Source organism: Bubalus kerabau, chromosome 4 (assembly GCF_029407905.1).
Source record: "Bubalus kerabau isolate K-KA32 ecotype Philippines breed swamp buffalo chromosome 4, PCC_UOA_SB_1v2, whole genome shotgun sequence".
Classification (NCBI taxonomy): domain Eukaryota; kingdom Metazoa; phylum Chordata; class Mammalia; order Artiodactyla; family Bovidae; genus Bubalus; species Bubalus kerabau.
This window is the reverse complement of record NC_073627.1, coordinates 13,754,797-13,773,680: the sequence shown is the minus strand read 5'-3', so window position 1 is coordinate 13,773,680 and position 18,884 is coordinate 13,754,797. Positions and strand designations below refer to the sequence as shown.

General features: G+C 50.4%; 1 long non-coding RNA gene across 1 annotated transcript; it reads right to left on the bottom strand.

The window, feature by feature from the left end:
• Nucleotides 1-6,413: 6,413 nt before the first annotated feature.
• Nucleotides 6,414-18,643, bottom strand: LOC129648788 (uncharacterized). Its single transcript, XR_008712865.1, has 4 exons — nt 18,507-18,643; nt 10,050-11,758; nt 7,163-7,403; nt 6,414-6,643 (listed from the first exon to the last, which is right to left on the bottom strand). It is a non-coding gene; the product is annotated as an uncharacterized LOC129648788 (long non-coding RNA).
• Between the last annotated feature and the right edge of the window lie 241 nt (nt 18,644-18,884).

Here is an 18,884-nt window from a genome sequence, read left to right as displayed (position 1 = left end):
GAAACAAGATTACAGTGATAGCCATGGCAGTGTTGCTTTCAATGACAAAACCAGCCACTGAGAAACTCCCTAGATGTCCAAATAAGAGAACCGCTCTACCGATTATGGTGCGCGCACACCAAGTGCTAAAAAGACCCCATGAAGAGCGAAACATCATGCTAGGACCTTTGCAAGATGCCATAAGGATACACGCTGGTGCAGAGTATATATGTGACCCCACATATGTACAGATGGGTGGGTGTGGTTGTTTAAACGCCTGGCAGCACCATTGCGTCTACACGGATGAAATAATGGAAGAACAGAAGAGGTGGTTCTGTCTGGCTGTGGGGTGTGTGTCACTGGGGCAGCGAGTCACTGAGACACACTGGGTTTGGGATGGGCAGCTTGGGATGTGGTCTCAACAGCTCTTGTGGAGGGTACCAGGACCTGCAGCTGGGACCCAGATGGGGAGGCAGAGACAAGGAACACAGCAACCCCGTCTCCCAGGGGCCCGAGGAAAGGCAGGCCGCCCCGCTGAGCCAAGTGCAGCAAGTGTTCACCTGTTACCTGCTGACTTCTGGTCCCGCTCCTGACCACTCAGCAGCATGTCATTGGGCAAGTCCTGCCCCTCTGGGACTCAGTTTCCCCATCTGTAAATTAGGGGAGTGGGCCCATGCTCCCTTCCAGAGCTGGGTTCAGGACTTCCCTGGGGGTCCATTGGCTAAGACTCCACGCCCCCAGTGTAGGAGGCCCAGGCTCAATTCTTGGTCAGGGAGCTACATCCCACGTGCCGCTACCTAAAGATGCCACATGCCGCAAGGAAGATCAAAGATCCTGAGTGCTGCGACTAAGACCTGGCACAGCCAAATAAATAATAATAATAATAATTTACAAAGAGCTGGACTCTGTGGTTTCCCAGTCACAATGAGTGCCCTTTCCACTGCCCCCACCCTCAGCTCTCACCATAGCTTTAGCCTCTTCCCAGCTCCTGAGACAAAAGCAGACAGCACCATCAGCATCAGCCCACTTCCAGAGGCCCTTGTCATCGGACACATCTCTCCACCCGACTCCACCCCAGTGACCAGCGGTCGTGCCCCCTCCAACCTCTGCCCTTCCTTGTGGTCTGTGCTGGGGGTCATGCTGCCCACCGTCCTCCCCTCACATGATCACCCTTAACTGTCTGCTTCTCTGTCCTTTCTATGGAGGGCAGGGCTGAGTCCCTCCTCCATGTGCCCCCTGCCCCACATCGAGCCCCATGCTTGCTGGACGTGTTCCATACACGTAAGCACATTGGCATTTAAATACTGCTGGCTTTGTTTCTGTTGTGACAGACAGCCTGAGTGCGCTCTGGGTCTTGGTTCTCCCACATCTACCCCTGGGCCTCGATTTCCTCGCGTCAAATGGGGACAGGGAATGCCCTGGCAGTCCAGTGGTTGGAACTTTGTCCTTTCACTGCCAAAGGCCCAGGTTCGACCCCTGGTCAGGGAACTAGGATCCCGAGAGCTGCACAGCGTGGCCAATAAATAAATCAATAAAAAAGAAGGGTGGGGTCTGCTCTACCTAGGGGTGGGGGGGCATGAGGACTGAGATATCTCGGGACAGCCCTCAGAGTAGCCTCTGTACAGCCAACGCTCCACCACCTGTGCAGGTATGGGCTGAGCCCCTGGAAGCTGGAGGCAAAGGCCTTGACTGCAGGCAGCAGCCCCACCCTCAGACTGAAGCTTTGGGGGTTCCAATGCGGGGCTTTTAGAATTGGAGAAACAGAGTTCAGCTTGGCCCAGGCTGGCCTATCACTGGGGATAGCAATGGAAACACGGGCCTCTAGGCATTGGCTCCTCCCCTCTCAGGCCCCCAGAGCCCGAGCATGGCCACTGACCATCCTGACACAGGAGCTGGCCAGGGGCTGCATCCAATGGGGAGGGGCTGGCACGGTGGGCAGAGGGGTTGGAGTGGAGGGTCTCGGCTGACTCAGGGGGGCCCTCTTTCCACTCCAGTTTGGCCTGCTCCAAAACCCTGGGCTAAACTCTCAAATTAAAAGAAAGTCTCAAATTGGATTTAAAAGAAAAGATTCAACACTATATTTTCTTCAAAGAGCCACAGGACACCTGTGGAACAAAAAGTATGGAAAACATAGAAAAAGCTAACATGAACTACAAGAAAGCCAGAGTTACCAATTCTATTTTCTGACAAAACAGTACTTCTGGCAAAGCAGCAACAGAACAAAAACATATAACCAACATGTACCCGTGTATCTAAAATTAGCAAAATAGGTACGAACAGGAAGGACATAACCGCCGGGAGAAATAGATAGATCAACCACTTACGCCTGAGATTTCAAAATGCCCCTTCAGATGTGAATTATGCTATTAGTTAATGTGAAATCCCACACTCATCAAACAGAAAACAGACACGACGGCACGGCATATGAAAAGCTTTTAAAAATGATCATTTACTGTCAAAAGGAGCTGAGCAAAAACAGAAACAGAATGAAGTCTGCAGACTCAACGTTGTTGACATGAGCTGCAAACGTTAACCACACAAAGGAGCAACACACGTTTTATCCTAACTAGACATTCCCATGAGAAGTCAGCCCTGAGCTTCTGAGGTGGGCAGGGGGCAGGCTGTGAGTTATCCTGGATGATCTGGAGGGGCCTCTGACAGGGACCCAGCCTGGAGGCCGTGTGGCCAGCCCCAAGATCCACCCCGGGCTCGCCCTAGAGTACGGCAGGGAGGCTTGCTCCAAGGTTCAGGCGGCATGTGCAGCCCAGGGGAGCCAGAGCTCACGCACACCAAGAGGGACTCTCTAAGGAAACCAACATGAAATCACCAGTACAAAACCAGAGACAGAAGCAAATGCTTATTTGAAATGAGGAAAGAAATCGCAAATTTTATAAATCATCTAAAATATCCAGGAAATAACAATATTTTGAAATTAACTGACACCACTGACCATTCTGGTGTGTTTTGTGTTTTTTTTTTGGCTGCATAATTTCACTGCCTCCTCTTTGGTGGCCTCTTCAAATGACCATGAAAGAACACAGAGAAATATAATCCTTATGAAAGCACAAGCCTGGCCAGGACAAGATGTTCATGAGGGACCAGGATGTGCTTGGCCAGTTGGGGATGTGAAACAAGTGCCTTGGCTCCCTACAAACACAGGAATTTCAGGAAATTCTACTTTTCAGGAGTCTCACAAAAAAAGAAAAACGGGTGGGGGCGGGGGGGTGCAGCTATAATTGTGTCTGACTGCATCGTGGAGAGCAGTCCTAGAAGTGAAATGTGTGTTGACCAGCATGGACGAGTACCACGGCCTCTGCCAACAATCTCACATCTTATACACCTCAGCTGACGCTGCCAGGACACGGATGCGAAGGACACGGATCCCTTTTGTCCACCCCTTGAATGACACATCTCACACCTTCCTGTCATGAAGCCAGAGAGCCCGCCCAGAGCAGCAGGCGTGCAGGGAAGAAATCTGTACCTGGAGGCCAGAATGAATTACAAATGTAGTTGTTTAAAACAAACAGCAATTAATTTTTTCACAATTCTGGAGGCCAGAAGTTCAAAACCAGTGTAGGGTTGGTGCTTCCTGGAGGCTCCGAGGGAGAACCTGCCCCAGGCTTCTTCCAGCTCCTGGTGGTGCCGGCGATGCGTGCTTCCGGGGCTTGTGGCCACGTCTCTACACTCTCTGCCCCATCACCACATGGCCTTCTCCCAGTGTCCAGAATCGTCTCTCCTTGTAAGGACATCAGTCGTATCGGGATTAAGGCCAGACAGGATGGTCTCATCCTAACTTGACTACATCTGCAAAGACCCTGTCTCCAAATAAGGTTCCATTCACACGTCCTGGGTGGACATGAATCTGGGGGAGTACCATTCACCCTTGGGCTTCCCTGGTGGCTCAGCCATAAAGAACCTGCCTGCAATGCAGGAGCTGCAGGAGACGTGGGTTCGATCCCTAGGTCAGGAAGATCCCCTGGAGGAGAGCATGGCAACCCGCTCCAATATTCTTGCCTGGAGAATCCCATGGACAGAAGAACCTGGTGGGCTACAGTCCATGGGGTTGCAAAGAGTCAGACCCAAGTGAAGCAACTTAGCACACACGTATTCACCCTCAGTGCTCCATTCCTCTCCCAGATAGATAGCAAAATCTTCATCGATCTTAAGAGCCACTGCACACCCATAAATAGACCTCACAAACCAACTAAATGTATTCTCAGCTCAATTTGCTCTTAGCCAGGCCTCAGAGATGCTCTGGGTCAGACTGAGGCCACCTGACACGCAAGCAGACTGGAGGGAGACAGGGGTCTGGACCACTGCGGTTACACATCTTCACCAAGTTTTACATCATACACGATGCTCCAGGCCTTGCGAGCGCCTAAGGCCTGATTGTCAGAACCACATAGCAAAGCTGCGTGGGCCCGCTGGCTAGTTTGTTTCCAGGAGATGGTGTCCACCCTGATTCTGCTCAAACCACCTACGCACTGCTTCTAGATACCGTAGAGGGGATGGTTATTTCTGTATGGCAGGTGAGATAGAGCCCAGATCCTTGAAGGGCAGCATGGATCCCAGATCAAAGACCCACCTCAGCCCTACATCCTGAAGCTTCCTTGAGGGTCTGCTATGGGCCTCTCAACCATCAGGACTGAGACCACCACAAGCCCTTACCCTACTGTGGAGCTTTCCAGCCCTGCCACATACCACATTGCTGTGGGGTCAACTCTGGGCTCTCCGAGGAGGGGACACCCAATTCAGGGTCAGTGGCTGCTTGGCCTGAAGAACACGCCGGGTTGTGCCTGACTGATGTAACCACTTTGGGGTCCAAAGGCAGAACCAGGGCAGTTTTTGTTCTCACTGAACAATTTTCATGTCTGTGCAACAAATAGTGACCGAGTGGCCATTCTGCATGGTGCAGGTCTAGGCCCTGTGGGTACACCAGTAAAACAGGGCCCAACCCCCAAGGAGCCAGCACTCCCAGGAGCCAGGAGAGAGGTCTGGAAAGAAGCACTTGGGCGCAGGTGACAGAAACAGCATGAGGGGCTTCAGGGAGCCGGGGCCGGGGGAGGGCTGCAAGGCTTCACAGGGCCAGCTTGGGGACTCCTGGGGACCATGCCGCAAGAGGGACAGAAGGGTCTCAGCCTGACACCAGGCTGAGGGTCAGGGCTATAGACAAGTCCATCTGCTGCCCTCACTGCCCCCGTGGAGAACTCAGATGACTACGGGCCTGAGCAAGGGGGAGGGCTAAACACAAGGAGCCAGGCACAGAGATGGGCAGCCACCAAAATGTCAGGCCACCCACAGGCGCCTGTCAGCCGCATCAGCAGAGGCTGTGGTTGCCATGACAGGGGCTTCTCTCAGGGCCACAGGAAGGAGAGGCAAGACCTGCAGTTCCCCTCACCAAATTCTCACCCCCCAACACCACAGGCCTCACATCCGCCCCCAACCCTCCTCAGTCCTGCAGCCCCCCATCCTTCCCACAAGCTCCCAACCCCCACACGGGTAATAGCTCAGGTGGTGTCTGGTGCCTGTATCCTGGCAACTACCTTTCACACCTACACCCAGGAACCTGCGACTCACAAAGTGAGCCCTGCCCCCACCGCCCTGGCAAATGAAAACCCACAGCCTCAACATGGTCCAGGGACCCTTGGGCACCCTGTCCTGTCCCCCTGCCCCCACCCAGCTACCGGTGCAGCCAGAGTCCTGGCAGGCCCAGGCCCGACCCCCATGCCCACCTCACTGGGTCCTGCCCCACCTCCTCTGGAGCCCTTGGCCAGCCCTCTCCACCCGTCTCTGGCTCGGCGTGCTTCTTTCACCCTCCTTCCCTCCCCTCTGCCTCCTCCCCTTCCCTCCTCTTCTTGGGTCCCCCTCATCCCTCCCCTCTTCCTCCTCCCCCTCCTCAGATTCTGACCACTCTGTTCTCTGGTGGTTGGTGTCCAGGGCCTCCTGAGCCTCCCTGGTCTCCCTGGGGATGGATGACCATGGGCAGGTGGCCTGTCTTCTCAGGCTGGGGCTCCCACAGATCCTCAGACCTGCCCCCCAACACACGCATGGCCTCTGCTTCTCTCAGCCTCAAGCCCTGGGCTTCAGGCATTTCAGTCCTCAAAAGGCCACAGTCTGCCTCCCCCCAAGTGACAAAACCAAGTCAAGGTGGGTGACCAAGTCAGGGGCCCCCCCTGAGCCCCCACTTCTGACAGATGGCCCAGGAAGGAGGGCTCCCTGCAGGTTGTTACAAAACTCAGGTTCTGCTGCTCACCACTCAAAAGCCAATAATTCAAGAGGCAAGTATCAGTAGAGAGGAAAGTTGCTTTACTCACAAAAGCTGGCAATCTGGGGAGAAGGTGGACTCATGTACGGAGACCAACTCTGAAGATTCTGCTCAGACAAGACAGTTTTTATTTTTTATTATTTTATTTTTATTTTTTTTAACACCAAATATATTTTGTACTGTGGTATAGCCGATCAGCCATGACAGTTTTAAAGGGGAAAAAAGGGAAAGAATCTCAGTGAATCACTGAGGCAGGAACTTGGGTGCTATATCATTCTCCTTTGCATGCATTGGCTGCCTCTCTCTCTCGATGTTATCTTGCCTTTGTGATCTGCCTGCAGGATTGTGAGAGCTGGTCATTTTTTAACTCCGCAGTTCTTCGTTCTTACTTCTTTTTATCTAGGAAACAAGTCAACAGATTAGGCAAGACATGGTGTGCATTCAGGAGAGCATAAGCCAAGAGTTAGCTTAAGTTACCTAGTGATCTTGTTCCTAGAATTAGTCTTTTAAGGTTGGAAGGGAACAGAAATGGGCAAATAGGAAATGAGGCAAAAGAGCTGCTTTCAACTCCCCACTGTCAAACATCATTCCATTTCTATAGAATTATGGGTGAAGTTCCATCTTCTGTAACTTCATGCTGATATAAGACACCATATTCATAAGACTGGAAGATGTCAACTTGGACCTATAGCATCTCTTTGCTGACAATTTTAGGATTGCCCGCTTACATATATGGGCAGAGCAAGCTACTATTATTTTGATGCCCACAAAAGGTATGGATTATTATGAGAAAAAATGTTAATCCCATTCTCTTGAGGCCAGTTCTTGGAATTGTGATAGCCATAGATTCAGTGGGTTTCCCTGGTGGCTCAGAGGGTAAAGAATCTGCCTGCAATGCAGGAGACCCGGGTTCAATACCTGGGTTGGGAAGATGCTCTGGAGAAGGGAATGGCAACCCCTCCGGTATTCTTGCCTGGAGAATCCCATGGAGAGAGGAGCCTGGCGGGCTACAGTCCGTGGGGTTGCCAAGAATCGGCCACGACTGAACAACTAACATACACACACAGATTCCGTGTGGCTCGAGTTGGAGCAGCTTCTTTCATGTCTGTGGTCTGGTCATCACACAGTTAGATTTTCCCTCTGGTGGCAGTTATAGTATCTGTAAAGTCAACTCAAAAATATGTTATCAGACTCTTTGTGACTCTGTTGTCCTGATCATTAACTGTTTAGTTTTATATTTGGGGAGGGGGGGTCTGCAGGGTTCTGCTTGGTTCCAAGGAGAGACCCCACATCTCCTTGAAGGTAAGGGGTCGCCATCAAGTCCTATGGTTGCATTTCAGGAGTTGCATCAAAACCACTGCTGCCCCACCCCCACCCCATTCAGACACAGCAGCCCCAGGAGATGAAAGGGAGGGGGCTCTGCTTCACTGAAAGACCTGCAAATGGGGGAATCTCCCCACTTGACATTTGACACGTGGAGACTCAGAAGGCCAAGTGACACAGCATTGGGCCTCAGTCCCCCCATATCCCAATGTGTCCCTTCCCCATAGCTCCACAGCCTGGAACACAGTTCACCCCTCCAGAATCCCCACCTCTCTGGTAGGATGGGACTTTCCAGCTCTCCTAAAGGCTCAGGCACCCAACAGCCCAAGGCCCTTCCCTACAGCTCCTGGCAGCAGCAGCCTGCACTCCTCTCTGTACTCACAGCTCAGCATGGTCTTGGGGCTTTCTGAGTCAGAGCAAACCTGCCTAGATACCACGGAGAAAGACCGCAGAAAGCTGAGGGACCCCATCCTGGACTCCTGTCAGTCATCCCCATACCCACAGTGGTCACCGGGGTGGTGGAATAGTTTCTATTTCTAAGAAATTGACTCTGAGCAAGATGTGGTACCCTGGGTCCCGGGGGTCTTTGAGGAGCCTCCTGGGCTACAGCTGAGTTGAGTTCAAGAGTTACCTGTCCCCTGTGTCATAAGCTCCAAGCGCACTCTGGCCACCCAGCTCTTCCTCACCCACAAATGTGGGAATGCCACTCAGGATCCAGGAACAGCTCCCAGAGGCTGGAGGAGATGGCCCACCTTGTCTGTGAACCTGCATGATGCTGGGCCACGATCAGGGGGAGCCAGCCCAGACCTACAGCTCCTGTAGGCCAAGTTCACCCAGCAGGGCCTACAGGTAGATGCTGTGGAGGCCAGGCTTCCTGTTTTTCACAGGTGGACAGGGAACCCACATCTTGCCTCTCCTAGGGGTGCACTTCTCTGAACATACTCTGCTCCAGGGCAGTGTTCTCTCCATTCCCAACCATTGTCTCCCCTCTCCTGGGGCCTCTACCAGGTGCCTCCATAGCAGGAACACAGTTCTACCCTCCAGGATCTCCATCCTGTAAGACCCCACCCATCGTGGTGGGATGGCACTCTCCAGCCTGGACCACCCTCCATCATTACAGGATCCCCACCCTGTAAGACCCCACTCATGGTGGGATGGCACTCTCTGGCTCTCTTAAAGACTCAGGCACCCAACAGCCATCCCCCACAGTCAGGCCAGGAGCATGAGGCCCAGAGGATGTCCCACCTGCTCAAGGCCACCTTGGTCCCCACCTGATAGGTGACCTCAGAAGGAAGATCTCTTCAAGAGGGACCCCAAACCCCATATTTTGTGATTTTACCGTATATAATTTGAGTAACAAGGCATGGGACTCTCAGCAGGGACCCTCAGCTCTGCCTCAGGCATGGGTGTGAGTCATGTGATCTCCATAAAGAGGGATTCCTGGGGGAAGATCAGAGGGCCAAACCATGGGTGCAGGGTATTCTGGGCAACCCCACTTTCTCTCCTGAACATGGTACATGGCAAGGTTCCAGGCTGTACTTGGTACATCCAGAGAACAACCACCTTAACCTCCTTCTACCTACCTTCCCCCCCCACACACACCTTCTGCCTGAGTGTCTCACTTCACCTAGACTCAAGGCTTTGGCCTTCACATGCCACAGGTGGGCAGTCTCCTGGGGGACCAGCAGAAGCTGGAAAGATCCCCTGCCCACTCTTGCAACTCCTTGGGTCCCAACCTCCCCCTGCCAAGGGGCTGTCACTTTCCAAACTACAGGGGTGGAAAACAGTGGTCAACCCCCCAAATTAGCTGTCCTCCTATGATCCTCCAGCCATGGCATCCTGGGGGCACGCCGATGTCCCTCACTTGGGCCTCATCGGCAGCATCAGAAAGGACAGTTGGTGTTGAATGGGATCTCTTGTGACATGGCCCATCACATCATCTTGCCTGTAGCCAGGCCACTTAGAAGTGGGGCTACCTCTCTCATCCCTTCCCAGGACATTGTATGTCCCCCAGGTCAACCTCAAGCATGCTGGACTCCTGCCTGGACCTTTTCCTCTGCTCCAGGGCCCGGGCTCCCGCCATCATGTGCTGCCCCTCCCTACTCACCCAATTCTCTTCTGGTTCCCTGCTGTTGTCACCTCCCCACTCTTCGCCCAGAGAGCCTGCTCTGAGCTCAGATCTGCCCCTCCATTTCTGCCCTCTCGTCTCTAGGCCAAACCCTGATGGCCCCACCCAGTCCATTCTGGGCACTTGTGACTAAGAGGTCCAGTTGGGCCTACATGTCATAGCCTCTCCCTTCCCAATATCTCAGCTGGCTATCCTCCCATGGCCCCCAGAACCCTTGGCTAGTTTTGTGGGACTGAAGCCTTCTCCACCTACTTCCTCTGGAGCCACGGGAAAGGTTTGAACAAGGAGAAGGGCCCTGAGTAGTGGCTGTGCCCACGACACAGCCTGCACACACACACACACACACACATACACCTTTTCTTTCCCCTGGCTTGCCTGTGACCCACCCTCTTCTCTCTGCTGGAATCCTCAGACCTGGCCCCTAGCTGCCTTCAAGGGCCTTCCGTGCTCGCAGGTGTGGAGCTCCCAGATGGTGTCCCTGCCTGCACCCAGCCTGGTACAGCGTGGCTGCCGGGCGGGGTCTGAACCAGGTCCCCAGTCCCTGTGAGTGCTATGGAGCCCAAGGAGCCTTAACCAATTCACGTCTATGCAGCGGCAGCTGCCTCCCCTCAGAGTGATGTGAAGTGCAGAGCCTCCTGCCCTCTGGCGGCAGGACCAGGATACGGCAGGGAGCCGGCCCTGCTAGTGTTCCTGGTTTGACACATCAGGCCAGAAGGGGAACACCAAGATCCTGGAGTGCAGCCCCTCATTGACAGGTGGGGAAACTGAGGTCCAGGCACAGCAGGGGCCTTTGACAGGAGACAGAGAACCTCCAGCCTCGAGATGACTTTCCCAGTGGGCTAGATGCTGATTATGGATCGGTAAGAGGGTCTCACCAGACTGTCACCTTGTCCCCAAGAAATGAGCATCCTCACAACATTTCTGATGGTTTGGGGGTCTTGGGTTTGGGAACTTTAACAATCAACCTGAGAGGCTAGGGTTGTGAGGTCCAGAAGAGCTGACACCCCAAAGTCAAGATTTGGGAAGCAGGAGAGGACAGAGAGCAAGGATCCAATTTTCTTCCTGGGAAAAAGCACTCTGGAAATATATAAGAATGATAGGAAGGAGCAGGCAGGTCTCAAACAAGGTAACAGCTGATGTAGATGCATTAAAAAAATGCTCACCCCCAATTAAAGAAAAGCAATGGGCAGCTGCCAAGTGCAATTTTCACCTGCAACTGAGCAAAAGTCTCAGAAATCTCAGAAATACAGGATTGGCAATGCTATGAGGATCAGACCCCTCACACACAACATCTTGTTTACAGAGATGAACTCAGCAAGAAACACGGGCCAAAGGAGCCCTTAGATCCCAGCAGCTGAAAACTGTGGCTGTAAACACAGGACCTGTGGCCCCCACCGCCAACCAGGAGAGGCGTGCTGATGCAGCCAGACAGGTGGGGAACACCTCACCCCTCAAACTGGCTGGACAATTCAACCTCAGCAGATGTGGAGGTTTGGGTGTGTGCCACGGGGGTACGGGGCACAGGCGTCACTAATTGTTCATTTAACCGAAATCCTGCCAGGGCCCACATCAGTCCTAGACCAGGCTCCAGGTTTTCTTTTTAAAGAATAAAAATTGTATTAGAAATTTTAATAAGAATCTAAATACAGCCTCCGTACTTTCATCAAGTGGTTTTAAAGCACAGACATCACCAAAGATGAAAGAATATTGTCCTGGGTTGTCATGCGAGATGGTCCAGGTGCTGATGGAGAGACACTGGGATCTGCTCCCACCGTCACTGTGGCCCAGCGCTGCTCTGTGCATCTTCTGATGCCCTTACTTCTCGTGTCAGGCTTCTCTGCGTTGCAGGCAGCAGATGGGAGATTCCAGACCCTCCACTGCATTCAGTAGAACAAACTGCAGCCACAGAGCGGGTGTCTGCACTTCCGAGGCCACGTGGGAAACTGAAGGAAGCAGCATCATCCTCTCAGGTGACGTCATCACTCTCCTGTTTTCTTGCTCGTTTAGTCATTGTGGGCACAGTTGGTAATAGTTGACGAGTAATGGTGAAATTATTCCTGTAACTGAGCAGAGCAGTTTTACAGACACTAAACCCCCCACCAAAAGGCAGACATTCACGTCCATGAGCCCATAGGCCCCACGCCTTCTAGAGCCTAAGGATACTGTCAACCCCTGTGACACCTCCCGGTTACCTCACCATCAACCAATCAGAGAACTATGCCCGAGCTGATCAATGAGGGGCACCCTGGGATGCCCCTCCCCTCACCTGGCCTTTAAAAAGGCTTTCCTGAAACCCATCAGGAGTCCGGGCTCTCCCAGCACTAGCTATCCCAGATTCTGTTTATGGTGTGCGTGCTAATTTGCTTCAGTCACGTCCTACTCTTTGCAACCCTATAGACTGTAGCCCGCCAGGCTCCTCTGTCCATAGGACTCTCCAGGCAAGAACACTGGAGTGGGCTGCCATGCCCTTCTCCAGGGGATCTTTCCGACCAAGGGATCGAACCCTAGTCTCTTACATCTAATGCATTGGCAAGCCAGTTCTTTACCACTAGCGCCACCTGGGAAAGCCCTCTTTTAAGGCTTCTGACATTAAGTGCTGCACTTTCCTTCACCACTGGGTGTCAGCAGATTGGCTTCACTGCAGCAGACCCAAGTTTGGTTGGGTAACAAATATTCCCAAGAATGATGAACTAGCAAAATGCCTCAAGATACAGGAAAAGTAAGACCAAGGTCAGTGGACCACAGTGGTAACTGCAAGCCGGGAGATGATCTATTCTATCTGGAATAGAATAAAGGAAACAAGTAACACAAGGAAACAAAAATAACCTTGTGTTCCCCTTGTGCTTTGAAGACCTGTACAAATTAAAGTCTCACAGGAGTTAGGACTGCCCACTACCTGGTGCTAAAGAGGCACTGGAGACCCCGTGTTGCACCTGGCCCCTGGAAGGTGCAGCTGGGGTGCGTGTGGGTGCCACCTGGAAGGGCGGAGAGAGGATCCAGGAAGGGGAGGAGGGCAGGGTGGGGGTCACTACAGGCTGGGGAGTGGGGAGAAACATCACGGGGAGGGACAAGGAGCAGGGTAGGGAGGAGTAAGGTGGGTGCAGAAAAGGGAGGGCGTGCAGGCTCAAAGCCCAACACCCACCCACCTGCAGGCGCTGAGGGGGCGGAGGGAATGGGGGAAGCTAGGCATCCAGGCCGCTCCAGACCAGACTGTTTTGGAGGCACCCCTGAAGTAGAGGAGCCTGCTGAGCTGGGGTTGCCCCCTCTGCACTGCAGGGACCACTGAGCATCAAGGGAGGGCCAGGAGGCTGGCTTGGGACCAGACCAGACTCTCCAGAAGGGTTTGTGAGCGCGGCACCCGGTGGACAGAGACCCAGAAAGCTGGGCACGCCTGCGAGGAGATGCCCCTCCGTGTCTTCCTCAGAATGCGGAGCCTCGGGAGACCTGAGCCATGGCACCGACCCTCCGGCCAGAGCCCAGGAGTCAGCCCATGAGTGAAGGGGCTCCTTGCAGGGCCCAATGCCAACCCTCCCACACACACTGAGGGTCAGTGCCAATGCTGCCTTCTCCAGGAGAGGCGCCACGCAACTGCTCACTTTATATGCCGTCTGACTTTTTGCAAACGTGCCAGAGCAGCCCAGCAAACAAAGGTAAGTCTTTTTAACATATGATGCTGCAATAACCAGACCTGCATGTGGCAAAAAATGAACCCTATGCTACACTGATAATGACGGAGTAAAGGCACAAAGTGAAAAGTGTGGCAGTCATGTCAGACTCTGTGACCCCAAGGACTGCAGTGCCCCCAAGCTCTTCTGTCATGGAATTCTCCAGGCAAGAATACCGGAGTGGGTTGCCATTCCCTTCTCCAGGGGATCTTCCCAACCCAGGGACTGAACCCAGGTCTCCTGCATTGCAGGTGGATCCTTTATCATCTGAATGAATCAGGGAAGCCCCAAAAGGGACGAAATAGGTGATTAAATAGTTAATCCCATTAGGGGATTATAAGCAGAAGAAATACACGAGACTCTTGTAAGTTAACAATTACTCAAGAAAGCAGTTTTGCTTAACCACAAAACCAAGCAGGCTTGCTTAGCAACAAACCTGTACAACAGAAGCATGAGACATGCCCCCAAACAATAAAACAATGAGGCCTACATTTTGCCCAGTGAACTCAATTAAGTTAGGACATGCTCTCTGAGCACGTAAAAAACAATAATCTGTGGACCCAGCTTGACCTTATAAGGACAAGAAAACTCCCCCGCTCAACCTGGAGGAGGAACTGATGACGGAAGCATGACGTCTACTCAAGAAAGACAAGAACTTCTCCCCCTCCCCACTTTTCCTTTGATTATAAAACTGTAGCTCAGTACGTTCTCAGGACATGGTACCCCCTTGCCCACCCGTGTGTAGGCCTCATAAGCATCCTATTCTAAAAAATCACTTCTTATCTATCACTTTGCCTTTCGCTGAATTCTTTCTGTGCTGAGACATAAAAGATTATAGTATTATAGCTCTTCAGAACTCCCCCCAAAATGACACCCAACAGTTTCAACATTGTGTGCAAAAATTAATTTACAACGCACCATAGATTTAAAAGTGAAAGCTAAAACCCTAAAGCTTTAGAGGAAAATATCTTTTGACTTAGGGAAAGGCTTCTTAGTTCTGAGAAAATGGAGAAATTTGACTTCATTGAAATTCAAAAAATTTTCTGTTCAAGAAAATCCACTGTTAAGACGATCAATCAGCAATCCAGAGGATGGGAGAACATATTTGCAAAACTAATGTCTGACAAAGAATGATTTCCAGACTATATAAATAACTCCCACTGCTCTAAATGAAAAATTCAGACTACCCACTTGGAAAACTCCATCCTATCTCACTTTTGCTTTTTTGATCACATTTGAAAAAGGGTCAGCCAAAGCATGGAGCTGAATGCAACTGTCTTTTGCGGAACAAAGTCCATGGTTTGGGGGTTATTTCCACTGCACCTTGACGGGGAGAGCCAGCCAGCCCAAGAAAGTGAATTGGGAGCAGTCATCAACTGAAGGACACAAAGCAAAAGCACCCAGGAGGAAGCTAATGTATCAGAAATGGGAATATCTGCTTTTTTCCAGATGTAACAATATTTTTTTCGATTTTTTTTTTTTAATGTGGACCATTTTTAAAGTCTCTATTGAGTTGTAACTATATTGTTTCTGCTCTATGTTTTTGGTCTTTTAGCCACAAGGCAAGTGGATTCTTAGTTCTCTGACTAGGGATTGAACCTGCACCCACTGCATTGGAAGGTGAAGTCTCAACCACTGGACCACCCGGGAAGTCCCCAGATGTAACAACTTAATTGCCTACATGATAGAAAGTTACATAAAATATACACTAACCTCCTTACTCTTCAATTATCAAATACCCTCCCTGCAACATGAGTAAAGCTGTTAGAGGGAGGTGTGCTGCTCAGAATTACCAAAAGCCTGAAAATCCTCTTTTGCAGCACAGACGTTTAGGTGGTCCCATTAGACTAACTACACTTCTGCTATCTTAAACAAGGGCTTGAACACTGGGAGGGGTATTCGAAAATTCCTTTTCTGTGTAAAAATCCCTTTTAAATGCCCTCCTGGAAGTTACCTGTGATAGTATGTTTCTAATATTAACAAAATGCCACTGTTGAAAAACACATTTAAGCTAAATAACCTAGTTTTTTTAAATGGACAAAAGATTTGTTATTTTCAAAAGAAGAAAAAAGTGCTTTAGTATCATTCATTATCAGAACAATGAAAATTAAAACCACAGTGAGATACCACTTCACTTCTATTAGAATGGCTACCACTTTTTTAAAAGTACTGATGAGGATATAGAGAAATTAGAACCCTCATACACTGTTAGTGGCCTGAAAATTGAAAGCCATGATGGAGGAAGCTCTGTCAGCTTCTGGTGAAACAAACACACTCCTATCCTTTGACCCAGTCCTGGATATCTGCCCAGAGAAATAAGAGCCTATGTCCACTGGAAGGCTTCAAAAAGAATGTTTGCAGAAGCTTAATTTACAATCGCCAAAAAACGAGCCAGTCCAAGTGTCCATCAACAGGGAGTTTACAATGGGGCCCTACCAGCAACCAAAAGGGCAAACTATCAATGCAGGAAATGAGAGTGGGTCGCAAAACCATAATACTAAGTGAAGAAACCTTACACAAGAGTGTGTACCCTGTGCTTCATTATATGGCTCCTGGAACAGGCAAAACTATAGTGGAAATAATCAGAACAGTGGATGTCTTTTACAGTAGAGGTGGACATGGAATGGGAAGGGCAAGAAGGAACTTTCTGGGGTGATGAGCATGTTCTGTTTGTCCTGACTGTGTCTTGGGTCACACAGTAGTGTGTATTTGCTAAAGCTCAGCAAAACTATGATTAGGGTTTATGTACTTCATTGTAAATTTAACATTAAAAATCTATAAACAAATACTACATGCTAATGCTATGCATGCTAAAGTATTTGGGGGGACAAGTGCTTATATTTGCAATTTAATAATATTAGAAACATTAGAAATATATAGTTTTATGTTAATGGTTTAATAATGAGCACCTGCAAATCTACCACCAGCATCAAAACTGGAGCATTTCCAGAAACTTATGTCTACTGGTGAGCTTGTCCCCATCCCTTTCCCCAAAATGTTTAGTATTTTCTTGCTTTAAAGGGTTCCCCCGAGCCTTCCTAAGTGATCAATGCAAAGAAATAGAGGAAAACAATAGAACGGAAAAGACTAGAGGTCCCTTCAAGAAAACTAGAGCTACCAAGGGAACATTTCATGCAAACATGGGCACAAAAAAATGACAGAAACAGTATGGACCTAACAGAAGCAGAAGATATTAAGAAGAGGGGATAAGAATACATGGAAGAACTATACCGAAAAAGATCTTCATTACCCAGATAACCACGATGGTGTGATCGCTCACCAAGAGCCAGACATCCTGGAACGTGAAGTCAAATGGGCCTTAGGAAGCATCACTATGAACAAAGTTAATGGAGGCAATGGAATTTCAGTGGAGCTATTTGAAATCCTAAAAGATGATGCTGTGAAAGTGCTACACTCAATATGTCAGCAAATTTGGAAAACTCATCAGTGGCCACAGGACTGGAAAAGGTCAGTTTTCATTCCAATCCCAAAAAAAGGCAATGCCAAAAAATGTTCCAACTACCATACAATTGCACTCATCTCACATGCTAGCAAAGTAATGCTCAAAATTCTCCAAGCTAGGCTTCAATAGTATGTGAACCGAGAAGTTCCAGATGTTCAAGCTGGATTTAGAAAAGTCAGAGGAACCAGAAATCAAACTGCCAACATCACTGGATCATAGAAAAAGCAAGAGAATTCCAGAAAAACATCTACTTTGGCTTTATTGACTATGCCAAAGACTTTGACTGTATGGATCACAGCAAACTGTGGAAAATTCTGAAAGAGATGGGAATACCAGACCACCTGACCCGCCTCCTGAGAAATCTGTGTGCAGGTCAAGAAGCAACAGTTAGAACTGGACATGGAACAACAGACTGGTTCCAAATAGGAAAAGGAGTATGTCAAGGCTGTATACTGTCACCCTGCTTATTTAACTTATATGCAGAGTACATCATGAGAAACGCTGGGCTGGAAGAAGAACAAGCTGGAATCAAGATTGCTGGGAGACATATCAACAACCTCAGATATGCAGTTGACACCACCCTCATGGCAGAAAGTGAAGAACTAAAGAGCCTCTTGATGAAAGTGAAAGAGGAGAGTGAAAAAATTGGCTTAAAGCTGAACATTCAGAAAACGAAGATCATGGCATCTGGTCCCATCACTTCATGGCAAATAGATGGGGAAACAGTGGCTGACTTTATTTTTCTGGGCTCCAAAATCACTGCAGATGGTGACTGCAGCCATGAAATTAAAAGACGCTTACTCCTTGGAAGGAAAGTTATGACCAACCTAGACAGCATATTCAAAAGCAGAGACATTACTTTGTCAACAAAGGTCCGTCTAGTCAAGGCTATGGTTTTTCCTGTGGTCATGTATGGATGTGAGAGTTGGACTATAAAGAAAGCTGAGTGCCAAAGAACTGATGCTTTTGAACTGTGGTGTTGGAGAAGACTCTTGAGAGTCCTTGGACTGCAAGGAGATCCAACCAATCCATCCTAAAGGAGATCAGTCCTGGGTGTTCATTGGAAGGACTGATATTGAAGCTGAAACTCCAATACTTTGGCCACCTGATGCGAAGAGCTGACTCATTTGAAAAGACCCTTATGCTGGGAAAGATTGAGGGCAGGAGGAGAAGGGGACGACAGAGGATGAGATGGTTGGATGGCATCACCAACTGGATGGACATGGGTTTGGGTGGACTCCGGGAGTTGGTGATGGACAGGGAGGCCTGGAGTGCTGCAGTTCATGGGGTCGCAAAGAGTCGGACACGACTGAGTGACTGAATTGAACTGACTGAACGGATTTAGATGCCTAACAGTAGGCGGGCTTGTGGGTGTAAATACTAACGTGGTGGTGTTCACTGGAAAACAGACTTTGCTGAGTCTGAAATTATCCACTGAACAAAACACCGAAGGGCAGTGCTCTGATCTCTGGGTTGTCCACCCTGGACGAGCGCTTTGCTGGAGGAGAGGAGGCGGGGATTCGAGCGCTCAGAGCTGGCCTGTTTGACCCAGTCTCCGGAGGCTGCTGGGAACCCCGCCCCCACCCCCGACACCAGCCCCCCAACCCCAGCCCCATGACCCGGATCCCTAGGGCAGACCCTTTCGACAGGACCTCCAGGCCCGCAGTAACCACAACTACTCACCGCGGTCCAGCACCTCCTAGGCACGTAACTGGACCTGACCAATCACCGTACCACAAGCTGCGGCCTTTGCGATTGGGCCAGAGGTTGACACATGATCCTACCTCACCAATCATAGCCCAGGGAAGCCTATTTAAGGCTGAGCCGGCCTCAATTTCTCGACCCGGCCGCCCGAGGTCTGTTTCGTGGAAGTGAGTTCTTGCGTTGGCGACGATCCGGCTGGACGCTGGGGGATCTGGAGAGTTGCGGAGACGCGAGAGGCGCCCGCTTGGACTACGCGGCACTTGCTGCAGGACGACTTGGAATATCTCCCTAATAAGCACGCAGGGTCTGAGCAGGTTCCTTGGCGTGGTGATCCTGACGTCCTGAGTCGCCAGTCCC